General features: G+C 45.3%; 1 pseudogene across 1 annotated transcript in view; it reads right to left on the minus strand.

The window, feature by feature from the left end:
* Window positions 1-20,648, minus strand: part of LOC143289728 (uncharacterized) — a 140,188-nt pseudogene that overhangs the window by 18,354 nt on the left and 101,186 nt on the right. The window contains exons 8-14 of the transcript XR_013056269.1: window positions 18,889-18,977; window positions 16,254-16,308; window positions 14,656-14,786; window positions 12,819-12,981; window positions 8,974-9,053; window positions 7,009-7,184; window positions 4,490-4,638 (exon numbers count right to left, since the gene is read on the minus strand). The product of XR_013056269.1 is annotated as an uncharacterized LOC143289728 (transcript). The remainder of the gene's footprint in view (window positions 1-4,489; window positions 4,639-7,008; window positions 7,185-8,973; window positions 9,054-12,818; window positions 12,982-14,655; window positions 14,787-16,253; window positions 16,309-18,888; window positions 18,978-20,648) is intronic.

Genomic DNA, 20,648 nt, shown 5'->3' on the forward strand with positions numbered 1-20,648 from the left:
CACAGTCACATAGACATACATCACTGATGTCATGATGATCAACATCAATACTCTGAACACAGTCACACATCACTGATGTCATGTTGATCAACATCAATACTCTGAACAGTCACACATCACTGATGTCATGATGATCAACATCAATACTCTGAACACAGTCACACATCACTGATGTCATGATGATCAACATCAATACTCTGAACACAGTCACACATCACTGATGTCATGATGATCAACATCAATACTCTGAACACAGTCACACATCACTGATGTCATGATGATCAACATCAATACTCTGAACACAGTCACACATCACTGATGTCATGATGATCAACATCAATACTCTGAACACAGTCACACAGACACACATCACTGATGTCATGATGATCAACATCAATACTCTGAACACAGTCACACATCACTGATATCATGATGATCAACATCAATACTCTGAACACAGTCACACATCACTGATGTCATGATGATCAACATCAATACTCTGAACAGTCACACATCACTGATGTCATGATGATCAACATCAATACTCTGAACACAGTCACACATCACTGATGTCATGTTGATCAACATCAATACTCTGAACAGTCACACATCACTGAAGTCATGATGATTAACATCAATACTCTGAACAGTCACACATCACTGAAGTCATGATGATCAACATCAATACTATGAACACAGTCACACATCACTGATGTCATGTTGATCAACATCAATACACTGAACAGTCACACATCACTGATGTCATGTTGATCAACATCAATACTATGAACAGTCACACATCACTGATGTCATGTTGATCAACATCAATACTATGAACAGTCACACATCACTGATGTCATGTTGATCAACATCAATACTCTGAGCACAGTCACACATCACTGATGTCATGTTGATCAACATCAATACTCTGAACACAGTCACACATCACTGATGTCATGTTGATCAACATCAATACTCTGAACACAGTCACACATTTCAGAAGCCATGATGATCAACATCAATACTCTGAACACAGTCACACATTTCAGAAGCCATGATGATCAACATCAATACTCTGAACACAGTCACACATTTCAGAAGCCATGAAGATCAACACCATGAAAATGGTCACACACATACAATTATCATTGATGCCATAATGATCAACACCAATACACCAATAATCTGAACACGGTCACATCCGTCACCTCACTGTATCACTGTCAACATCATTCACCGCAGAGACATACATTATTTTACTCCACGATGACCAATACAAGCTGTGAAAATGGGCACATACAAACAAACAGCACTGACCAATCCCATTTAGCAACCACATTCAGACCAAAATCACTGGCACACATTACTGACCCTGTCAACATCAACATCAACAGTCTCAACGTAGGAAGCGAGAGAATCCCAAGTGCATAGGATCCAACACTTGGAGGTTATTTTCTTCCCCTCCACCCAGACCTTGAGTGGTGGTCTGGATGCTAGTCATTTGGATAGGATGATAGGACATACAGAATGTAGCATGCACTCACCGCATTTACAAGAACCCTCGGCAACAATAGGGTTGTCCCTGACAGGAAAAGGAACACACTTGCAGACAGACAGACAGAAGAAATAGAGAGTGGTGCTGCAAGGTTGTGATGCCTTCTCCCTGGAGAGAGCTGCCCCAATTTTACACACAGAGATCTGTTCTGATAGAGTATTTTGATTTGATTTCATTTGATATGAATCCTTATATAGCACATATCCTTGGTCAGAGACCAAGCTCTGCTTTACAAGCACAAGGTCATTTACACAACAGGCTGCCTACCTGGGTATTGCCGACTGTTCTTGTTTTCATAACCCACTGAACGCTGACATGGATTACAGGATCTTTAACAAGCATATTTGATCTTCTGCATGCATATACACATGAAGGGGGTTCAGGCATTAGCAGGTCTTCACATACGTTAACCTGGGAGATTGGGAAAATCTCTGCCCTTTATCCACCAGGCGCCGTTACCAAGATTCGAACCCAAGGACCCTCAGATTGAAAGTTCAATGCTTTAACCAACTAGCTATTGCGGCCATCATATTTGTATTTGTATTTCTTTTTATCACAACAGATTTCTCTGTGTGAAATTTGGGCTGCTCTCCCCAGGGACAGCACGTCGCTACACTACAGCACCACCCATTTTTTTTGTATTTTTTCCTGCGTGCAGTTTTATTTGTTTTTCCTATCGAAGTGGATTTTTCTTCAGAATTTTGCCAGGAACAACTCTTTTGTTGCCGTGGGTTCTTTTACGTGCGCTAAGTGCATGCTGCACACGGGACCTCAGTTTATCGTCTCATCCGAATGACTAGCGTCAAGACCACCACTCAAGGTCTAGTGGAGGGGGAGAAAATATTGGAGGCTGAGCTGTGATTTGAACCAGCGCGCTCAGATTCTCTCGCTTCCTAGGCGGACGCGTTACCTCTAGGCCATCACTCCATATAACAGATGACATAACAGACTACACAAGACAAGGGGCAGTAAGCGACAGTGGGTACGTCATATAACAGCTGATATAACAGACTACACAAGACAGTAAGCTGCAGTGGGCACGTCATATAACAGATGATATAACAGACTACACAAGACAGTAAGCGGCAGTGGGTACGTCATATAACAGATGATATAACAGACTACACAAGACGGGGCAGTAAGCGGCAGTGGGTACGTCATATAACAGATGATATAACAGACTACACAAAATGGGGCAGTAAGCGGCAGCGGGTACGTCATATAACAGATGATATAACAGACTACACAAGACAGGGAGCGGCAGTGGGTACGTCATATAACAGATGATATAACAGACTACACAAGACAGGGAGCGGCAGTGGGTACGTCATATAACAGATGATATAACAGACTACACAAGACGGGGCAGTAAGCGGCAGTGGGCACGTCATATAACAGATGATATAACAGACTACACAAGACAGTAAGCGGCAGTGGGTACGTCATATAACAGCTGATATAACAGACTACACAAGACAGTAAGCGGCAGTGGGCACGTCATATAACAGCTGATATAACAGACTACACAAGACGGGGCAGTAAGCGGCAGTGGGTACGTCATATAACAGCTGATATAACAGACTACACAAGACAGTAAGCGGCAGTGGGTACGTCATATAACAGATTACATAACAGACTACACAAGACAGTAAGCGGCAGTGGGTACGCCATATAACAGATGATATAACAGACTACACAAGATGGGGCAGTAAGCAGCAGTGGGTACGTCATATAACAGACGATATAACAGACTACACAAGACAGTAAGCGGCAGTGGGGATGTCATATAACAGCTGATATAACAGACTACACAAGACAGTAAGCGGCAGTGGGTACGTCATATAACAGCTGATATAACAGACTACACAAGACAGTAAGCGGCAGTGGGTACGTCATATAACAGCTGATGTAACAGACTACACAAGACAGGGGGCAGTAAGCGGCAGTGGGTACGTCATATAACAGATGATATAACAGACTACACAAGACGGGGCAGTAAGCGGCAGTGGGTACGTCATATAACAGCTGATATAACAGACTACACAAGACAGTAAGCGGCAGTGGGTACGTCATATAACAGATGATATAACAGACTACACAAGACAGTGAACAGCAGTGGGTACGTCATATAACAGATGATATAACAGACTACACAAGACGGGGCAGTAAGCGGCAGTGGGTACGTCATATAACAGATGATATAACAGACTACACAAGACAGTAAGCGGCAGTGGGTACGTCATATAACAGCTGATATAACAGACTATACAAGACGGGGTCCAGTAAGCGGCAGTGGGTACGTCATATAACAGCTGATGTAACAGACTACACAAGACAGGGGGCAGTAAGCGGCAGTGGGTACGTCATATAACAGATGATATAACAGACTACACAAGACGGGGGGCAGTAAGCGGCAGTGGGTACGTCATATAACAGCTGATATAACAGACTACACAAGACAGGGGGCCAGTAAGCGGCAGTGGGTACGTCATATAACAGATGATATAACAGACTACACAAGACAGTAAGCAGCAGTGGGTACGTCATATAACAGATGATATAACAGACTACACAAGACAGTAAGCGGCAGTGGGTACGTCATATAACAGCTGATATAACAGACTACACAAGACAGGGAGCGACAGTGGGTACGTCATATAACAGATGATATAACAGACTACACAAGACAGTAAGCGGCAGTGGGTACGTCATATAACAGCTGATATAACAGACTACACAAGACAGTAAGCGGCAGTGGGTACGTCATATAACAGCTGATATAACAGACTACACAAGACAGTAAGCGGCAGTGGGTACGTCATATAACAGATGATATAACAGACTACACAAGACAGTAAGCAGCAGTGGGTACGCCATATAACAGCTAATATAACAGACTACACAAGACAGGGGGCAGTAAGCGGCAGTGGCTACCCTTGGTGATGTTGAAGAGACTGGGGGAGAGGATGGCGGGGCAGAGGAAGCGCAGGAAGATGGAGGCACTGATCAGGTTGTCGCTGAGCTCCTCCTTCCCCTGCTGCCTGCAGTGCTCCCGGAACCGAGCAAACACCTCCCGCAGTTCACTGCAGTACACACACACCACACACACACACACACACACACACACACACACCACACACACACACACACCACACACACACACCACACACACACACACACACCACACACACACACATGGAAAACACGGTGGTCAGAAAATGCCGCACACAGGTCAAGGATATCCTGTGAAACGTCTCCTCTAATTCACTGAGTCAACTGTCCTTTAGTGAATGGAGTTAACGCTGCTTGTTTGTTAAACGTCCCATAACCATATATGGTCATTGAGGCACTGAATGTTAAAGATCCCATAACCATTTATGACCACTGAGGCACTGAACGCTAGAGGTTAACTCACTCAGTACGGCCAGTCATCTCTTCTCCTCTACACAGACCCCTCGGATGTCCAGTGGGTGTCTGAATGACGCAACCTTTAGCTTCCGTCGTCAGAATTGTGGTATTCTTTGTCAACATTCACGTCTTCAGTATGAGAGCCTTCTGCTTGCAATATTTTGATGATGGTAATTGGGGTGAAATGCTCAGTGTTAACGTCGTTTCTTTCGCCGTTCGTATGGAAAGAGTTAAAGATGCCATCAGAGTACAGTGCCCTTCCCGAGGACACAACACCCTGCTGAAACCTGACCTCAACCCTCATCACCACGGTGAACACAGCTATGGAATCCTGTGAAACACTTCCCTCTCCCTCAGGGAGTCAACACAACTCATGCTGTCCTCAGATGATAACAGAATTATGCTGTGTTGTCATCATTCGACAGAATCCGTTAATAACAGAACTATGTTGTCATCATTCGACAGAATCCATGTTGTCATCCGTTAATAACAGAACTATGTTGTTATCATTCGACAGAATCCATGTTGTCATCCGTTAATAACAGAACTATGTTGTTATTCGACAGAATCCATGTTGTCATCCGTTAATAACAGAACTATGTTGTTATTCGACAGAATCCATGTTGTCATCCGTTAATAACAGAACTATGTTGTTATTCGACAGAATCCATGCTGTCATCCGTTAATAACAGAACTATGTTGTTATCATTCGACAGAATCCATGTTGTCATCCGTTAATAACAGAACTATGTTGTTATTCGACAGAATCCATGCTGTCATCCGTTAATAACAGAACTATGTTGTTATCATTCGACAGAATCCATGTTGTCATCCGTTAATAACAGAACTATGTTGTTATTTGACAGAATCCATGCTGTCATCCGTTAATAACAGAACTATGTTGTTATCATTCGACAGAATCCATGTTGTCATCCGTTAATAACAGAACTATGTTATCATTCGACAGAATCCATGTTGTCATCCGTTAATAACAGAATTGTTGTCATCAATCGATAGAATTAATGTCAGTTAATAACAGAAGTAATGTTGTCATCAGTTAATGACAAAATCAATGCTGTCCTCTGTCAATAAAACTGACATTGTCATCAGTCAACAGAATGTTTGTTGTCAATTAATAACAGAATTAATGTTGTCATCAGTCACTAGAATAAATGTTGTCATCAGTTCATGACAAAATCAATGTTGTCCTCTGTCAATAATACTCATGTCATCAGTCAACAGAATTTATGTTGTCAATTGATAACACAATTAATGTTGTAATTGAAAGACAGAATTAATGTTTCATCAGTCAAAAGAAAGAATCATGGGGGAAATTCCACCTGTAATCATCTTTACATCAATGTATGTGTGTGATTCACCAATGTCTACTGACCAAAAAACCCCAACCAACAACAACAAACTAACGACAATGATAATTCCGTCACACAACACAGTGTAACACAGTAACACAACACAATGTAACAAAGCAACACACAACACACAGCGCTTCACATGGGAAAACAGTGACAAGAGGTAATGATCATGTCACAGCACAGCACACACCACACCCCATACCACACCATCCCACCCCACCCCACCCCATACCACACACCACCCCACCCCACACCATAACACACCACACCACACCACCCAAACACCATAACACACCACACCACACCACCATACACCACCCCACCCCACACCATAACACCCCACCCCACCCCATACCACACACCACCCCACCCCACACCATAACACACCACACCACACCACCCAAACACCATAACACACCACACCACACCACCATACACCACCCCACACCACACCACCCCACAACACACCATAACACACCATAACACACAACACACCACCCCACCCCACACCATAACACACCACACCATAACACACCACACCACACCATACCGTAACACACCACCCCACCCCAAACCCCACACCACACCATAACACACCACCCCACCCCACCCCAAAGCCCACACCATACCACCCCACACCACCCCACCCCACAGCACAGTGCAGTGACTCACACAGGGAAGCAATGACAGGACGTGATGATCCTGTCCCAGACACCAGAGACGCAGGTCTGCAGGGCGGCCTGGTGGGCAGTCAGCGTGGCGTTGTTGACGCGGGCAGGGTCCACCTCGTAGTCCTCCTCCCCCTCCAGCAGGCCCCGCACCGCCTCGCCCAGCGTGTCGTGCAGGTACTGTCAACACCCACACCAACCCACACTGCTTTGTTATCATGGTGTCAACACCCACACCACACCGCTTTGTTGTCATGGTGTCAACACCCACACCGCACCGCTTTGTTATCATGGTGTCAACACCCACACCACACCGCTTTTTTATCATGGTGTCAACACCCACACCACACCGCTTTGTTATCATGGTGTCAACACCCACACCACACCGCTTCGTTATCATGGTGTCAACACCCACACCACACCGCTTTGTTATCATGGTGTCAACACCCACACCACACCGCTTCGTTATCATGGTGTCAACACCCACACCACTTTATCATGGTGTCAACACCCACACCGCTTTGTTATCATGGTGTCAACACCCACACCACTTTATCATGGTGTCAACACCCACACCACACCACTTTGTTATCATGGTGTCAACACCCACACCGCTTCGTTATCATGGTGTCAACACCCACACCACTTTATCATGGTGTCAACACCCACACCGCTTCGTTATCATGGTGTCAACACCCACACCACTTTATCATGGTGTCAACACCCACACCGCTTCGTTATCATGGTGTCAACACCCACACCACTTTATCATGGTGTCAACACCCACACCACACCACACCGCTTCGTTATCATGGTGTCAACACCCACACCACACCGCTTTGTTATCATGGTGTCAACACCCACACCACACCACATCGTTTCATTATCATATTGTCAACACTGCACTGTGTATATAGTGCCCACACTGTATCGCTTCATGTGTGTAGTGCCAACACCGCTTCCTTCTTTTTGCACCAACACCACATTGTGTATATAGTGCCCACACCACATCACATGTACAAAGCCCACACCACACGACATAGTGCCTACACCACACCACACCATGTTCATAGTGCCCACATCACATCATGTTCATAGTGCTCACACCACATCATGTTCATAGTGCCCACACCACATCATGTTCATAGTGCCCACACCACATCACGTTCATAGTGCCCACACCACATCACACCATGTTCATAGTGCCCACACCACATCACACCATGTTCATAGTGCCCACACCACATCATGTTCATAGTGCCCACACCACATCATGTTCATAGTGCCCACACCACATCACGTTCATAGTGCCCACACCACATCACACAATGTTCATAGTGCCCACACCATGTTCACAGTGCCCACACCACATCATGTTCATAGTGCCCACACCACATCACGTTCATAGTGCCCACATCACACCATGTTCATAGTGCCCACACCACATCACACCATGTTCATAGTGCCCACACCATGTTCACAGTGCCCACACCACATCATGTTCACAGTGCCCACACCACATCATGTTCATAGTGCCCACACCACATCACGTTCATAGTACCCACACCACATCACGTTCATAGTGCCCACACCACACCACACCACATCACACACTGCATTGTGTGCACACTTTCTGTACAGCATGATATTTATGAGACCCACACCACATAATGTTTATAGCTATTATAGTTTTGTGCACACAACAAGTCACACGGTATATGTATATCTATCTATCAATCTATATTCACATCTATCTACGTCCAAGTACATCTCTCTCTCTCTCTCTCTCCACACACACACACACACACATATTGCCCATGGCAAAAACACATCATACGCATAGTGCTGTGCCACATACACACACAGTGCCTACACCACACACACACACACACACAGAGGGTACGACAGTAAAGGTGCACCCCCTCCCCCTCCCTCCCTTTCCCCCCCCCCTCCCCACAACCACACTCACCTTTTCTCCTACCAGCTTCATGTAAGCCTCCATGGCTTTGGTGGCGATGCTGTTTCCCCGGAACGTCAGGTGCTCGTTGTCTGCACACCGCCATGCACAGCGTCAGACATGACATCAATGCACACAGCCAACAGGTAGACATGTGATCACCCACCATGGGTAGCGTCAGACATGACATCAATGCACACAGCCCACAGGTAGACATGTGATCACCCACCATGGGTAGCGTCAGACATGACATCAATGCACACAGGTAGACATGTGATCACCCACCATGGGTAGCGTCAGACATGACATCAATGCACACAGCCCACAGGTAGACATGTGATCACCCACCATGGGTAGAGTCAGACATGACATCAATGCACACAGCCCACAGGTAGACATGTGATCACCCACCATGGGTAGCGTCAGACATGACATCAATGCACACAGCCAACAGGTAGACATGTGATCACCCACCATGGGTAGCGTCAGACATGACATCAATGCACACAGGTAGACATGTGATCACCCACCATGGGTAGCGTCAGACATGACATCAATGCACACAGCCCACAGGTAGACATGTGATCATCCACCATGGGTAGCGTCAGACATGACATCAATGCACACCTCCCACAGGTAGACATGTGATCACCCACCATGGGTAGCGTCAGACATGACATCAATGCACACAGCCCACAGGTAGAAATGTGATCACCCACCATGGGTAGCGTCAGACATGACATCAATGCACACAGCCCACAGGTAGAAATGTGATCACCCACCATGGGTAGCGTCAGACATGACATCAATGCACACAGCCCACAGGTAGAAATGTGATCACCCACGATGGGTAGCGTCAGACATGACATCAATGCACACAGCCCACAGGTAGACATGTGATCACCCACCATGGGTAGCGTCAGACATGACATCAATGCACACAGCCCACAGGTAGAAATGTGATCACCCACCATGGGTAGCGTCAGACATGACATCAATGCACACAGCCCACAGGTAGACATGTGATCATCCACCATGGGTAGCGTCAGACATGACATCAATGCACACCTCCCACAGGTAGACATGTGATCACCCACCATGGGTAGAGTCAGACATGACATCAATGCACACCTCCCACAGGTAGACATGTGATCACCCACCATGGGTAGCGTCAGACATGACATCAATGCACACCTCCCACAGGTAGACATGTGATCACCCACCATGGGTAGCGTCAGACATGACATCAATGCACACAGCCCACAGGTAGACATGTGATCACCCACCATGGGTAGAGTCAGACATGACATCAATGCACACAGCCCACAGGTAGACATGTGATCACCCACCATGGGTAGAGTCAGACATGACATCAATGCACACCTCCCACAGGTAGACATGTGATCACCCACCATGGGTAGTGTCAGACATGACATCAATGCACACAGGTAGACATGTGATCACCCACCATGCACAGCATCAGACATGACATCAATGCACACAGCCCACAGGTAGACATGTGATCAGCCACCATGGGTAGCGTCAGACATGACATCAATGCACACAGCCCACAGGTAGACATGTGATCACCCACCATGGGTAGAGTCAGACATGACATCAATGCACACAGCCCACAGGTAGACATGTGATCACCCACCATGGGTAGAGTCAGACATGACATCAATGCACACAGGTAGACATGTGATCACCCACCATGGGTAGCGTCAGACATGACATCAATGCACACAGCCCACAGGTAGACATGTGATCACCCACCATGGGTAGCGTCAGACATGACATCAATGCACACAGCCCACAGGTAGACATGTGATCACCCACCATGGGTAGTGTCAGACATGACATCAATGCACACAGGTAGACACGTGATCACCCACCATGGGTAGCGTCAGACATGACATCAATGCACACCTCCCACAGGTAGACATGTGATCACCCACCATGGGTAGTGTCAGACATGACATCAATGCACACAGCCCACAGGTAGACATGTGATCACCCACCATGGGTAGTGTCAGACATGACATCAATGCACACAGCCCACAGGTAGACATGTGATCACCCACCATGGGTAGCGTCAGACATGACATCAATGCACACAGCCAACAGATAGACATGTGATCACCCACCATGGGTAGCGTCAGACATGACATCAATGCACACAGCCCACAGGTAGACATGTGATCACCCACCATGGGTAGAGTCAGACATGACATCAATGCACACAGCCCACAGGTAGACATGTGATCACCCACCATGGGTAGAGTCAGACATGACATCAATGCACACAGCCCACAGGTAGACATGTGATCACCCACCATGGGTAGAGTCAGACATGACATCAATGCACACAGGTAGACATGTGATCACCCACCATGCACAGCATCAGACATGACATCAATGCACACAGCCCACAGGTAGACATGTGATCACCCACCATGGGTAGCGTCAGACATGACATCAATGCACACAGGTAGACATGTGATCACCCACCATGGGTAGCGTCAGACATGACATCAATGCACACAGCCCACAGGTAGACATGTGATCACCCACCATGGGTAGAGTCAGACATGACATCAATGCACACAGGTAGACATGTGATCACCCACCATGGGTAGCGTCAGACATGACATCAATGCACACAGCCCACAGGTAGACATGTGATCACCCACCATGGGTAGAGTCAGACATGACATCAATGCACACAGCCCACAGGTAGACATGTGATCACCCACCATGGGTAGCGTCAGACATGACATCAATGCACACAGCCCACAGGTAGACATGTGATCACCCACCATGGGTAGAGTCAGACATGACATCAATGCACACAGCCCACAGGTAGACATGTGATCACCCACCATGGGTAGAGTCAGACATGACATCAATGCACACAGCCCACAGGTAGACATGTGATCACCCACCATGCACAGCGTCAGACATGACATCAATGCACACAGCCCACAGGTAGACATGTGATCACCCACCATGGGTAGAGTCAGACATGACATCAATGCACACAGCCCACAGGTAGACATGTGATCACCCACCATGGGTAGTGTCAGACATGACATCAATGCACACAGCCCACAGGTAGACATGTGATCACCCACCATGGGTAGCGTCAGACATGACATCAATGCACACAGCCCACAGGTAGACATGTGATCACCCACCATGGGTACTGATCTCAACCAGGACAATTAGGGAGGGAAAGGCCGATCATCATGATGATGAGGAGGAAGAAGAAGAAGGAGACTAAGTAGAAGAAGAAAAAGCAGAAGAAGAAGAAGAAGAAAAAGAAGAAGAAGAAGGAGACTAAGAAGAAGAAGAAGATAATGATGATAAGATGATGAGGATATTAATGATGGTGATGATGATAATAATGATGAAGAAGAAGAAGAAGAAGAAGAAGAAGAAGAAGATAATGATGATAAGATGGTGATGATACTAAGAAGAAGAAGAAGAAGAAGAAGAAGAAGAAGAAGATGATAAGATGATGATGCTGATAAGAATGATGATGATCATATCAATGATTTTGATGATGATAATAATGATTATGATGATGATGATGATGACGATGAAAAAGTAAAAGCAGAAGATGATGATGATGACAATGATGATGATGAGGATGAAGAAGAAGAAGAAGTTAATGATGATAATCATAAGAATAATGATGACGATCATATTAATGATAATGACAGTGATAATAATGCTGACGATGATGATGAATTTAATGAAGAAGAAGAAAAAGAAAGAAGAAGAAGATGACGACAGCAACGATGACGACAATAATGATTCTGACAATGATGACGACGACCACCACCACCACCTACCCTGGGTGCTGATCTCGGCGATGACGATGTGAGCGAGGAAGGGGATGGCGGTGGCCAAGCGGTGCAGGGCGTGCACCAGGGTGGTGGCCAGGTCGTCCTTCTCCCTCAACGTCAGCTGGGGTTCCAGCACTTCACACAGCGCCTGCCCCTCCCTCACCAGGTACTGTCACACACACACACACACACACACACACACACACACACACACACACACAGATAATATACATGCACACACAGAAGCATACACACGCACGAACGCAGAGAGATGAACACACACACACACACATACATACACAGACACACACACACACGTGCATGTGTACACAGAGACACAGACACACCCACAAAGAACCCACACACAATTTACAAACAACACACAGACACAGATACATACACATACACACAGACACACACAAACATACAGGCACAGACACACACATATATACACACACGCACGCACACACACACACACAGACACACACACACACAAAGCACACACACACACACCACACAGACACAGAAGTAAGGTAAAAAAACCCCACACACACTTAATTCACCTTCAATTTCTATTCTACAGTGACTTCTGTAAGCACGTGTGTGTATGTGTGTGTGGCGAGTGTGGCGGCAGTGCATTTGAAACCCTTATTCCCATTCAAACAAACCAGACCAAAACCAAACTCACACTGTTCACAACATTCACAGATACAAATAAAAAGCAAAACAAAAAAACAACTCCACTTTGGTAATGAAACAAATACTTCTTGCAGACAGAATTTTCTTCTTTGCAGTGGAGTGAAGGCCTAGAGGTAACACGTCCGCCTAGGAAGCGAGAGAATCTGAGCACGCTGGTTCGAATCACGGCTCAGCTGCCAATACTTTCTCCCCCTCCACTAGACCTTGAATGGCGATCTGGACGCTAGTCATTCGGATGAGATGATAAACCGAAGTCCCATGTGCAGCATGCACTTAGCGCACGTAAAAGAACCCACGGCAACAAAAGGGCTGTCCCTGGCAAAATTCGGTAGAAAAAATCCACTTCGTTTAGAAAAACAAATAAAGCTGCATGCAGGAAAAAATACAAAACAAGAGAGGCAAGGCCTTCAAGACCCACTTGTGATACACTTGAAAAAAAAAAAATCTAATCGTTAAAATGTGTTCTGTATAATTTCAAAATGTAATGTTTAAGATGAGAAAGATCAGTTTAAAGCAAATTAAGTCCCCTAGCATTTCCCTTTTTTACTATCTGCACCAAAATGGTTGCCAAATAAATAAAACTTCCATGCTTAGCCAAAGAAGTTCCTGTTTGAACAAAAAATGATAATAATGACTGCTCTTGTTGTTGGGTCAGAATATCAGATCAAAGTGCCAAGTTTAGAGAATACAAATAATATAAATGTAACAGTAAATGCAGTTTGCATATAATTAGGCTTCATTTTTTATTTTCTTGTGCCCATCCCAGAGGAGCAATATTGTTTTAAACAAGATGACTGGAAAGAACTGAATTTTTCCTATTTTTATGCCTAATTTGGTGTCAACTGACAAAGTATTTGCAGAGAAAATGTCAATGTTAAAGTTTACCACGGACACACAGACACACACACACACACACACAGACAACCGAACACCAGGTTAAAACATAGACTCACTCTGTTTACACAATTGAGTCAAAAAATGGGTGGCGCTGTAGGTTAGCGACGCGCTCTACTTGGGGAGAGCAGCCTGAATTTCACACAGAGAAATCTGTTATGATAAAAAGAAATACAAATACTAATACATTCAGTCAGCTCACTCTGCACACGCAGAGAAAAAAGTGTGACCCAGTCTGCCTGCTGCTGACCTTGGAGAAGTCTTGGTAGAAGTCTTTGGGCAAGATCCTGACAGCCTGGTAGCGAACCTTCATGCGGATCATGGGTGGTTCCCCCTTGTCTTTTCCCGCTCTTCCCCAGACCGCTGCACTCCGCCGGGAACCTGACACACACACACACACACACACACACACAGAGCACAAGCACACACACATGCACACACAGAGCACAAGCACACACACATGCACACACAGCACAAGCACACACACACACACAGAGCACAAGCACACACACACACAGAGCACAAGCACACACACACACAGAGCACAAGCACACACACATGCACACACAGCACAAGCACACACACACACACACAGAGCACAAGCACACACACACACAGAGCACAAGCACACACACAGCACATGCACACACACACACACACACACACAGAGCACAAGCACACACACACACACACACAGAGCACAAGCACACACACACACACACACAGCACAAGCACACACACACACACACACACACAGAGCACAAGCACACACACATACACACACACAAACACACATGTACATGATATGATATGGATACTTATATAGTGTCTATCCTCAGTCAGAGACCAAGCTCTAAGCGCTTTACAAACACGGTGTCATTTACACAACAGGCTGCCTACCTGGGTAGAGCTGACTGACAGCTGCCACTGGGCGCTCATCATTCGTTTCCTGTGTCATTCTGTCAGGTTTCAGTCACACACACACACACACACACACACACACATACATGCACACACATACTTACATACATGAACCCCCCCCACACCCCCATGTACATATACAACCCCCCCCACCCCCCCGATCCCCCCCCCCCCCGCCACACACACACATATTCAAATACACACTTACATTCAGAGATACTGGGAAAATTTGTGTTTGAACTCCTGTTCCAAATGATTAATTTAACCATCAATTTACCTATTTGTATGTATGTGCCTGTCATGTAAATCAGTGTAACATGCGTCATTTCCATTAACTTAACATATGTGTATGTGTGTGCCTGTCAAATAAATCAGTGTAACATGCGTCATTTCCATTAACTTAACATATGTGTATGTGTGTGCCTGTCAAGTAAATCAGTGTAACATGCGTCATTTCCATTAACTTAACATATGTGTATGTATGGCCTAGAGGTAACGCGTCCGCCTAGGAAGCGAGAGAATCTGAGCGTGCTGATTTGAATCACGGTTCAGCCGCCAATATTTTCTCCCCCTCCACTAGACCTTGAGTGGTGGTCTGGACGCTAGTCATTTGGATGAGACGATAAACCGAGGTCCCGTGTGCAGCATGCACTTAGCGCATGTAAAAGAACCCACGGCAGCAAAAGGGTTGTTCCTGGCAAAATTCTGTAGAAAAATCCACATCGATAGGAAAAACAAATAAAACTGCATGCAGGAAAAAATACAAAAAAATGGGTGGCGCTGTAGTGTAGCGACGCGCTCTCCCTGGGGAGAGCAGCCTGAATTTCACAGAGAAATCTGTTGTGATAAAAAGAAATACAAATACAAAATGTGTGTGCCTGTCATGTAAATCCGTGTAACATGCCCCCATTTTCCTGACCCACTCACCATTTCTCCAGAAACTGCTTGTTGGATATCTCCGCCACTTGTAGATCCACATAGCCTGTGGACATACAGCAACGCTGACGCTCACTGTGTCAAACTGTGGCTGTCGTCACTTCTCAGTTCAGTTCAAAATACTTTACTGTCTGCTTCAACCCAAACTGAAAATTCTCTTTCCGCTCACTCAAAATGCCCGCCAGCAAAATATCAAAGAGAAAAAAATGACTGAGTAACTGACACGCCCTTTTCCTGATCACCAGACACACGTCAGTTATTGTATATATAAAAAGAAAAACATTCGGGTAAGATTACATTTTAAGATGTGTCAGTGTCAGTGTTATGAATACATCAAGGAATGAGGACTGTGTCAGTGTTATGAATACATCAAGGAATGAGGACAGTGTCTATCAGTGTTGAGAATACATCAAGTAATGAGGACAGTGTCTATCAGTGTTGAGAATACATCAAGGAATGAGGACAGTGTCAGTGTTAATACATCAAGGAACTGTGTCAGTGTTAAGAATACATCAAGGAATGAGGACAGTGTCAGTGCTAAGAATACATCAAGGAATGAGGACTGTGTCAGTGTTAATACATCAAGGAATGAGGACTGTGTCAGTGTTAAGAATACATCAAGGAATGAGGACTGTGTCAGTGCTAAGAATACATCAAGGAATGAGGACTGTGTCAGTGCTAAGAATACATCAAGGAATGAGGACAGTGTCAGTGTTAAGAATACATCAAGGAATGAGGACTGTGTCAGTGTTAAGAATACATCAAGGAATGAGGACAGTGTCAGTGTTAATACATCAAGGAATGAGGACTGTGTCAGTGCTAAGAATACATCAAGGAATGAGGACAGTGTCAGTGCTAAGAATACATCAAGGAATGAGGACTGTGTCAGTGCTAAGAACACATCAAGGAATGAGGACTGTGTCAGTGCTAAGAATACATCAAGGAATGAGGACTGTGTCAGTGTTAATACATCAAGGAATGAGGACTGTGTCAGTGTTAATACATCAAGGAATGAGGACTGTGTCAGTGTGAAGAATACATCAAGGAATGAGGACTGTGTCAGTGTGAAGAATACATCAAGGAATGAGGTCAGTGTCAGCGTTAATACATCAAGGAATGAGGACAGTGTCAGCGTTAATACATCAAGGAATGAGGACTGTGTCAGTGTGAAGAATACATCAAGGAATGAGGACTGTGTCAGTGTGAAGAATACATCAAGGAATGAGGACTGTGTCAGTGTTAAGAATACATCAAGGAATGAGGACTGTGTCAGTGTTAAGAATACATCAAGGAATGAGGACAGTGTCAGTGCTAAGAATACATCAAGAAATGAGGACTGTGTCAGTGTTAAGAATACATCAAGGAATGAGGACTGTGTCAGTGTTAAGAATACATCAAGGAATGAGGACAGTGTCAGTGTTAATACATCAAGGAATGAGGACTGTGTCAGTGCTAAGAATACATCAAGGAATGAGGACTGTGTCAGTGCTAAGAATACATCAAGGAATCAGGACTGATCCCTGCACACTGCACCATATCTGGACGAGGCAGGAAGGCGGCAGAATGGTTAGGATGCTCATCTGCCAATACAGAGCAGGAGAGGACCTGGGTTCCAATCCCTCTCTCGCCACCTTCTCCCAAAGTCTGACTGGAAAATCAGGCTGAGCGTCTAGTCGTTCGTTCGGGTGAGGCAATAAAACCAAGGTACCCCCCCCCACCCCCCCATCAGAGAGGGTTTTGCTTACAGGATTTTGCCCAGAGGACAACACTTTTATCGCCATGGGTTCTTTTTTTCAGTGCGCCAAGTGCGTGCCGCACACGGGACCTTGGTCTATCGTCTCATCCGAACCCTCAAGGACACTGTATTGGTAGATAAGTGTCTTCACCGTTCTACCATTCTTGCTGCTAAAAACCAACAGGAAAATAAAATGAAATAAACAAACCTAATAAAGAAATAGTCAATACACTGGAATAAAAAGAAGAGAGAAGAAATAATATACATGGAAGCCAAAACATGAAATAAAACACGGACAAAAAATGGAACATGTACAGCCATCTCCCACACGCACCTGACAGCGTGTGCTTCCCCATTACAAGCAGGCACACACACACACACACACACACACACACACACACACACACACACACAAGTACATTCATGCACACACACACACACACACACACACACACATGCACACACACACAAACACACACACACACTACAAGCGTGTGCTTACTCACACAAGCAGGCACAAGCACACACATACACACACAAGTACATTCATGCACACACACACGCACACACACATACAGATACACATACACGCACACACACACACACAAGTACACGCATGCACACACACACACACACATACACTCACACACACACACAGACACACACACAAGTACACGCATGCACACACACACAAGTACATGCATGCACACACACACACACACACACAAGTACAACACATGCACACACACACACACACACACACACACACACAAGTACACGCATGCACACACACACACAAGTACACACATGCACACACACACACACACACACACACACACACACAGAATCAGTATCCAGATGACACAGACAGGGAGAGGGTGTTCCACTTACAGACAGGCACCGGTCCCTCCTTCTTCTTCTTCTTCTGCTCGGCCTCTCTGAACAGCATGACGGTAATGGTCTTCACTGCGGGCAGGTCTCTGCATCACAGGGGACAATCATACTGATGCTTATACACTGCCTGTCATTATTAATATCATCATCATTGTTATCATATCATTATTATTATTATTGTTCTGCCTCTCTAAACAGCATGACGGTGATGGTCTTCACTGCTGGCAGGTCTCTGCATCACAGGGGACAATCATACTGATGCTTATACACTGCCTGTCATTATTAATATCATCATCATTGTTATCATATCATTATTATTGTTATTGTTCTGCCTCTCTGAACAGCATGACGTTGATGGTCTTCACTGCGGGCAGGTCTCTGCATCACAGGGGACAATCATACTGATGCTGATGCTTATACACCGCCTATCATTATTAATATCATCATCATTGTTATCATTCTTCTTCTTCTGCTCGGCCTCTCTGAACAGCATGACGGTGATGGTCTTCACTGCGGGCAGGTCTCTGCATCACAGGGGACAATCATACTGATGCTTATACACTGCCTGTCATTATTAATATCATCATCATTGTTATCATATCATCATTATTATTAATCAAGTCAATGTTTTACTTCCACTATTTTTACTATTTTCAAACTTATACATATTCATACCCAGATTCAAACGCTCGACTGTTGGCCGCCGTTCTTTCTCTGTCTCTGGACCTTGCAATTGGAATGAACTTCCTCTTTCGCTTCGTCAAGTCTCCACACTCAGCTCTTTCAAGTCTGGCCTTAAAACCCACCTCTTCCCAAAATAGCCTCCCTTCCCTGCCTCTTCCTTGTCTTCAGTTTCTCCAGTTTTAGTGTTATGCATGCGTGTGAATGACTGGTGCGAAAGCGCTTTGATTTGTCTCTGCACAAGATTCAGCGCAATATAAATACCATTATTATTCATATGTCTTGAGCAGCCTTCTTCTTCTGCGTTCACTCGTATGCACACGAGTGGGCTTTTACATGTATGACCGTTTTTACCCCGCCATGTAGGCAGCCATACTCCGTTTTCGGGGGTGTGCATGCTGGGTATGTTCTTGTTTCCATAACCCACCGAACGCTGACATGGATTACAGGATCTTTTACATGCGTATTTGATCTTCTGCTTGCATATACACACGAAGGGGGTTCAGGCACTAGCAGGTCTGCACATATGTTGACCTGGGAGATCGTAAAAATCTCCACCCTTTACCCACCAGGTGCTGTCACCGTGATTTGAACCCGGGACCCTCCGATTGACAGTCCAACGCTTTAACCACTCGGCTATTGCGCCCGTCGTCTTGGGCAGACAAGTTGTGCTTGTGTGTGCAAGTGTGTGTGTCCACATCTTGTGTGGAGTGGGTGTGGGTTTGTGGTATGGAGATGGAGAGGGAGGATTTGTGCATGGAGGTGTATTCGTGTGCTTTTAGCATGCGGTTTCTTTGAAGACCTTGTTTCATGATGTCCCTCCGTGGGCGCTGATGGACTTCTTGAAAGAAGTGAACATTTTTAATCAGATTTGAAGGTTTTAAACTATGGAAGGTTTTTTTAAACTTTGAGTGGAAAGCTTAAAGTGGTGACTAGTTTTTATTGTTTGTTTTCCTTTTACCCTTGTAGTAGGTATTAATGTGTCTATAGCCTTGAGATGGCCTTAGTGGTCGGCGAGGCTCTAAGCACCATAATTTCATTTCAGCATGAACGTGTGATTGTATTTTTCATTGTAA

The sequence above is a fragment of the Babylonia areolata genome, chromosome 14 (assembly GCF_041734735.1).
Source record: "Babylonia areolata isolate BAREFJ2019XMU chromosome 14, ASM4173473v1, whole genome shotgun sequence".
In the NCBI taxonomy this organism is placed as follows: Eukaryota; Metazoa; Mollusca; class Gastropoda; order Neogastropoda; family Buccinidae; genus Babylonia; species Babylonia areolata.